The 7,309-nt window shown below is 46.9% G+C and overlaps 1 long non-coding RNA gene across 1 annotated transcript; it reads left to right on the top strand.

Moving 5' to 3' along the window:
• The first annotated feature begins 200 nt into the window (after positions 1-200).
• LOC125543977 lies at positions 201-3,497 on the top strand. The gene is made up of 5 exons (XR_007299184.1): positions 201-679; positions 1,129-1,414; positions 2,073-2,148; positions 2,947-3,134; positions 3,247-3,497. It is a non-coding gene; the product is annotated as an uncharacterized LOC125543977 (long non-coding RNA).
• The last annotated feature ends 3,812 nt before the right edge of the window (positions 3,498-7,309 follow it).

The raw sequence follows: 7,309 nt of genomic DNA on the forward strand, positions 1-7,309 counted from the left end.
GTAGTAGCGAGGGGTATAAAACCCGCGCTACTACTAAGTTGATAGTAGTAGCGAGGGGTATAAACCCGCGCTATTACTAAATGATCTTCATCATATCTCCGGAACAGGTCATAGTAGTAGCGAAGGGTATAAAACCCGCGGTACTACTAAGTAGGTAGCTATAGCACATGTAAGACCCCCACGCTATTACTAACCTTGTCCACCCCGACGCGATCCACTCCCACCCCACCACTCTCTCTCTCGCTCTCTCATCCCTAAAAAAACTATCTCACGAACTCCGCACGATCCCCTCGGTCCACCCCACCCCGGCTCCTCTCCTCACGATCTCCTCGCCGCCGCCCCCACCCACGCCGGCTGGTTCCCGCGAGCACCGGCCGCGCGCAACACCCCACCTCCTCCCCCTCCCCCTCCCTTCCCCTTTATCCTCCGCCCGCCCCTTCTCTCTCCTCCTTCCTCCTGGCGGCCGGTGATGGGCGCGGACGAGGAGGAGCACCAGTCCCCCGCGCGGACTACGGCGCCGCCACCTACTGGGACGCCCGCTACTCCTCTCCCTCCACTGGCGGCAAGGGCGGTGGCAGCGGGTTCTTCGACTGGTACCAGTCGTACTCGGCGCTCCGCCCTTTCCGCGCCTGAGTGAGCACCTCCTCCCGGGCCCTCATGCTCGGCTGCGGCAACTCCCGTACGTCCCCTTCAGTTACACGTCATGGCTTAATTAGCTAGTCGCGATCTAACTGCCAATTCGAAGATTTAGTGCTCTGATGCAGCCGGTTCTAGTCCATCCATGGTTACCGCTGCATTAGGATTGGAAACTAGGACTCGTGTGTGTCAGTGCTCCCTATCCATTGTGGTTTGGAATCTGAATGTTCAATGCTCCCCTGATGCGTCTGTTTTGTGAATTTTATTGTGATTGCTGATGATGGGTTGCTTTTAACTTTGTGCAACATTAATGTTCAGTGCTCCCCTGACACACACTTCTGTGAATTTTATCATGATTGTTGATGATGCTTTACTTACTTGGATCAACTTTGTACAAGATTTACCCTTGAAGCTTAGCTCTGTTGTTAGATTTATGGTTTATCGTGTATGTAACGCCGAGTTTCATGTTGTTCTATTCCTTGTTTTGGGCAGTTTTGTCAGAGGACATGGTAAAGGATGGTTACCAGAACATAGTAAACATAGACATCTCATCCATTGTAATCGAGTAGATGAAAGAGAAGCACATGGATGGGCTCGCCAACTAGCAGACGAGGAGGAGGAGGAGGAGCGCGGGGCCCTGAGGGGGAACGCGAACGACCGGCCCCAGGAGGAGGAGGAAGACGATGAGGAGGAGGAGGAGAGGAGGGCTCCGGAGAGGCGACCCATGCAGGTCGAGCTGCACCGGGACTGCCCCTACCTCGACACCGTCAATCGATAGGTATACTGTCTTTAGTTGCAATGGAGTGGGCTAAGATTGTTGGCGACGCAGTGGTCTCTTACTAGTCACTAAGACATCATTCCATAAGCTGTATTCAATCATATCCAAAACACAAATTATTATCCCCACTTCTGTCCCTGTTTATTTTCTTGGATTTAAACAATGGATTGATCTCTTAGCCACCAATATATCATTACGTAAGCTGTAATCAATAGTATCCAAATAGAATGGGACCTTTCTTTTATTTGAAACTTCCAAATCAAGGGTTTTCCTTGAAATATATTCACGGTGGTGTAAGTGATTTAGCTTTTGAACACAAACTTTTACAAGGTTCTGGTTGCTTTGACAATACAATATGTTCTACTGTACATTATATTTCCATATCTATATAATTTAGCTTGACAAAGTAACTTAAGGAGGTGTATCCCTTTTTATAATTCTTCTACTCTACTCAATCAATATCTACCTCTAATTATTAGAGTGGCATCACTTATGGGTGTGGCGAAATTCTTGAGAACCTGCTCTAATCATCATATTTTTCGCTATCTTAATTCTTGTATGCAATGCCATGAATATATACTGTTATATATTTTGCTACATTAGTGTTGTTGTTGCTTCTGTTCAAATTATAGTATATTGATCAAATTAACCATTTCAGGCAAGAAGAACGCGGAGAAAAACAAGACATTGGCAGATGTTCTTGTTCGGTCAGACATCTCATAGGAAGGACGAAGGTACCAATTCCAGCTGATGGTCCCTCTCCACTTTGTGTTAGCTCATGCATGATTCTTTATTGATCAATTGTTGTATGATCCATTCACAATTTTAGGATGGTGCATTCTTGATACAATTTCACTTACTCAATCCATGCAGTCTATGGACTGAAAAAACAATTACTGCAGTTATTTTCAACTCGTTCTGTGTAGTTTCCAACATATTGCTTATAGTGTCTAGTTTGGTGCCTAATCCAGCTAGAAATGCTTTCTGGGAATACTAGTAACACATATTCACTCCACAGAATAGTTAACGAGTCCTACCTGAACTTTGTATTCCATTCATATTCTTCTGGCAGCAACTTGCCACACAGCCAAAAGTTATCGGGTGTGTCAGCATGAACTTTCCATCCCTCCGTTCAGGTGTATTACTATTTCTGAACTATCAGGCACAAAGGATGCCGAACCTTGTTCATCTGGTGATCACTGTATTGGAATATGAAGGATATGTAGCCTTGTCATCACTCCTTCCTTTTTCCTGAATATTATGACCAGCTGATTAAAGCCTGAAACTGAAGCTTGATCTTACTTAAAATTTACCACAACCTAATTTTTATGCTGCAGTCAGGCCTTGGATAGAAAATAAACATGTTATCCAGGTGATATTTCACTATATTATTTTAGTATTAGAAATGCACATTCACGGATTATAGTAGCGTTTCTGTTTACTGAATTTCATTCTGCTGTTTTTTTCCATATCGCTCATTCTATTGGCATGTTTACTCAAATGTGCCTAATGTTTCTTATTTTTGTTTTCAGGTTTCTCAGAACTACAGATGCTGCTCTATAATCAATTATGAAGTTATTTTTGTGGGGTAATCAATTAGGAAGCTGATGGTGGTAGCTTACTGAACTCTCATTTTGGGGCAAATCTGGAGATGTCTTGGACTGATGGAGTTTCGTGATCAACTTACTATATCCTGTTCTGAGGGCACCCCAGCACACGGGTAAGCAGTCGATCAGACAGCCCAAGCCCGAGAGATGATCAAAATTTCAGATAGACTTGATTCGGTATGCGGCCAATTCTGAATCTGAATCTTAATGGTGTTCGGATTTTAGGGTGCGATGCATGTGTACGATAGCTTCCTCCATCCGCTGGTGGCGTGGCATGAGGCCAACATCGACCGGGGCCTACTGAGCTGAGAGCTAGGGCGAGGGACGTGACGGCGTCACAACTCAAGGCGGCTGTAACACCCTCGATGCGACTATAGCTCCCACGTGTCGAGGCACGACTTAGAGACACAATCGCATTGAAGGCATATGTCGCAAGTTAGTTAATCTTCACAACATCCCATGTAATATAAATAATAAAAGGGGAGATAACATAGTTGGCCCGACTACGGCGCCAAAATAAAAGACAACCCAACATGCGACACGGTTCCGATCACCTCAACTGGGCACCACTATTGATCATCAGGAAAAGAAACATAGTATCGCTGAGAGTCCTCGTTGAACTCTCACTTGAGCTCGAGCGCGTCACCTGGAGCAGAATCATCAGGCCCTGCATCTGGTGTAATAGTAATCTGTGAGCCACAGGGACTCATCAATCTCGCACCCTCGCGATCAAGACTATTTAAGCTTAGTAGGTAAGGCAGGGTAAATATAAGTGGAGCTGCAGCAAGCGACTAGCGTATATGGTGGCTAACCTGTTCGCAAAAGAGAGCGAGGAGAGGAGGCAAAGCGCGAGCGAGAACCTAGAGAACAACCTGCGCAAGCATTACTCCAACACCGTGTCCACTTCCTGGACTCCGCCGAGAAGAGGCCATCACGGTAACTCACACTGTTGATTCATTTTAAATAAGTTAAGGTTCAAGTTATCTACAACCGGACATTAATAAATTCCCATCTGCCCATAACCGTGGGCACGGCTTTCGAAAGTTCAAATCCCTGCAAGGGACTCCCAACTTAGCCCATGACAGCTCTCACGGTCAACGAAGGAATAGACCTCCTCCCGAGACGTTCCAATCAGACTCGGTACCTCGGTTCTTCAAGACACTTCGACAGGTTAAAACTAATCCAGCAACACCGCCCGAATGTGCCGACAAATCCCGATAGGAGCTGCACATATCTCGTTCTCAGGGCACACTTAGATGAACACTACGTACAACTAAAACCAACCCTCGAGTTGCCCCGAGGTGGCGCTGCAAGTGGCTCTATTTGGACCAACACTCAGAGGAGCACTGGACCGGGGGGGGGGGTTTAAATAAGATGACCCTCGGGCTCCGGAAACCCAAGGGAAAAAGAGGCTAGGTGGCAAATGGTAAAACCAAGGTTGGGCATTGCTGGAAAAGTTTTAATCAAGACGAACTATCAAGGGGTTCCCATTATAACCCAACCGTGTAAGGAACGCAAAATCCGGGAACATAACACCGATATGACGAAAACTAGGGCGGCAAAAGTGGAATAAAACACTAGGCGAGAGGCCGAGCCTTCCACCCTTTACCAAGTATATAGATGCATTAATATAACATGGCAATATAATGATATCCTAACAAGTAAATAATGTTCCAATAAGGAACGGTCTCTAATCTTCACCTGCAACTAGCAACGCTATAAGAGGGGCTGAGCAAAGCGGTAACATAGCCAATCAACGGTTTGCTAGGACATGGTGGGTTAGAGGTTTGACATGGCAATTTGGGAGGCTTGAAAGCAAGTGGTAGGCATCGTAGCATTGGCATAGCAAAAGAGCGAGCATCTAGCAAAGCAAAGATAGTAGTGATTTCGAGGGTATGATCATCTTGCCTGCAAAGTTGTCAGAGTTGACTGGATCTTCGAAAGCAAACTCAACGGGCTCCTCGTTAGCGAACTCGTCTCCCGGCTCTACCCAAACAAGACAAACAAGCAATAAGGACACAATCAACCACGTGCAAGGATCAAACAATATGAAGCAAAAATGGTATGCTATGCGGGATGCAATATGTGATGCATATGCAAGATTTGACAAGGAATGCATGAACCTGGCATCAACTTGAAAATTCAAGTGTGCCACTGGAAAGATGAGATGAAATCGCTTGAAAACGATATAAAGAACGCCGGAATCGGAGTTATGGTTTGGAAATGGCAAGCGATTCAAATATGACACCGGTCTGCGATTTACAGCAAGTAGCCATCTAAATGCAATGAGATGAACATGCTATAGCACTCAAACATGACAACAAAATACATGGAAGAGATGCATTCAAGATGCTTAACAAAAGTCTAGCACTGAGCTACGGCCAATTCATCCATTAACAGGTTCAAACAAGCATGGCAAAAATGCATATGGCAAACAGATTTCAGACTTAGTGAAATTAACACTTGTCTGGAATTTCAGATCAGGTAGCACTCTTTGGAGCAACAAAACTACATGCTACAGGACCTGAACATGGCAAAGTAAAACATGGCATGGAGCTAATCAAAAAGCTTAACAAAAGTCCCTCAGTGACTTTGAGCCAAAAGGGATCAGAAAACACATTTGCAAGCATGTGAACATAGCAAAAGCATAATCAGTTTTCAGACTTAGTGAAAACTGGCACATGCTGAAAACAGATATCAAGTAGGCATGTTTGCGAGCTCGATGCACTCACTACGGAGCATGTCATGACAAGCTAAGCATACATCCATCAAGAATACACAACATGCAAGCTAGACATGGCAAGAACAATAACATAGCATGCACGGATCAACTACAACATCATCGGCAAGATTGCTAACAAGTAGACAATCTGCCCAGATTCACGAAGTAGAAAAAGTAGAGCTCGATTGACTCAAGCTAGGGTGCTCCATAATTGCAAACAAAGACATGGATGGATAGAGTACTACAAGATTAATAAAACATCCTTACTGACCATCCTCAAAATAGGCACGGATCACTAGGAAACAATATGAACATATGTCAACATGAGATAAACAGGTCAAGGACTTAGTGGAAATGCCAAGTCCCTGAAATCAGCATTACCAAGTGCCTCACTTTGCAAGCTTGTGCTAGTCACCACACACATCACAAAAATACATGGGTTGCACCTCTGGAAAGATGGAAAAACCCTTAACAAAACATATGTAGAGCACATGGGCATATCATGCATATATTAATCGTGGCAAAAATGACAAATATCTAAATGGAGCAGCAGATCTGACAATTAACTCAAGTAGCACTCTTCTAACAGCATTTCAGGTATCAATATTAACTCAAATGAAAATGATGCAATGAGATGAAATGATGTACTCTCTAAGACGAACATTTTGATATGCTATATGCGCAAAATGGAGCTATGGATGCAAAGTTACGGCACGATGAACAGGAGCAAATAATCTGCAGACTTCGGAGAAAAAAGGTCAACCCTAGGGTTTGAATTATAGATCTGAGATCCGGGGCACGTTTCCCGAGGTCCGCCGGAATCACTGTTCACCGGAGGATCTCGTGGCGGCCGGAGCTCGTGGCCGTCGCCGGACTTGGCGGATCCGGCCGGAGGAGGACGGGGGCGGCACCGGCGAGGCGATGGCGGGCGGGGGCCGGACCGGGTGTGGCGGCGCGCGGGCGAGTCGCCGGCGACGAGGCAATGCCCGGCGAGGTGGGCCGCGGCGGCGCCGGCCGGCGAGGCGGCTCGGCCGCGGGGAAGAAGGCGGTGGGGCTCCCATGCGCGGGCGCGGGGCGGCTCGGGCCGCGGGGGCCTGCCCCGGGCCACGCGGGCCGGTGCGGTGGGAGACGGCGGCGGTGAACGGCGGCGTGCCACGTGGCGGCGGGAGGCAGATCGGACGTGTCCGGCCGGCGGAATGTTTGTCCGGTCGCGAGGAGGGGGAGAGAGTTAGGGTTTCACCCGTGAATTTCGGAGGGGGTTCTATATATAGGCATAGAGGGAGTTAGGAGTGTCCAAATGAGGTGCGGTTTTCGGCCACGCGATCGTGATCAAACGCTCTAGATGATGGAGAGGGTTTTGGGCCAACTTGGAGGGGTGTTGGGCTGCAACACACACGAGGCCTTTTCGGTCCCTCGGTTAACTGTTGGAGCATCAAACGAAGTCCAAATGGTACGAAACTTGACAGGCGGTCTACTGGTAGTAAACCAAGGCTGCTTGGCAAGTCTCGGTCCAATCCGGAAATGTTTAATCCCCACACACGAAAGAAAGGTAGAAATGACCACCGG

Source organism: Triticum urartu, chromosome 3 (genome assembly GCF_003073215.2).
Source record: "Triticum urartu cultivar G1812 chromosome 3, Tu2.1, whole genome shotgun sequence".
Lineage (NCBI taxonomy): Eukaryota > Viridiplantae > Streptophyta > Magnoliopsida > Poales > Poaceae > Triticum > Triticum urartu.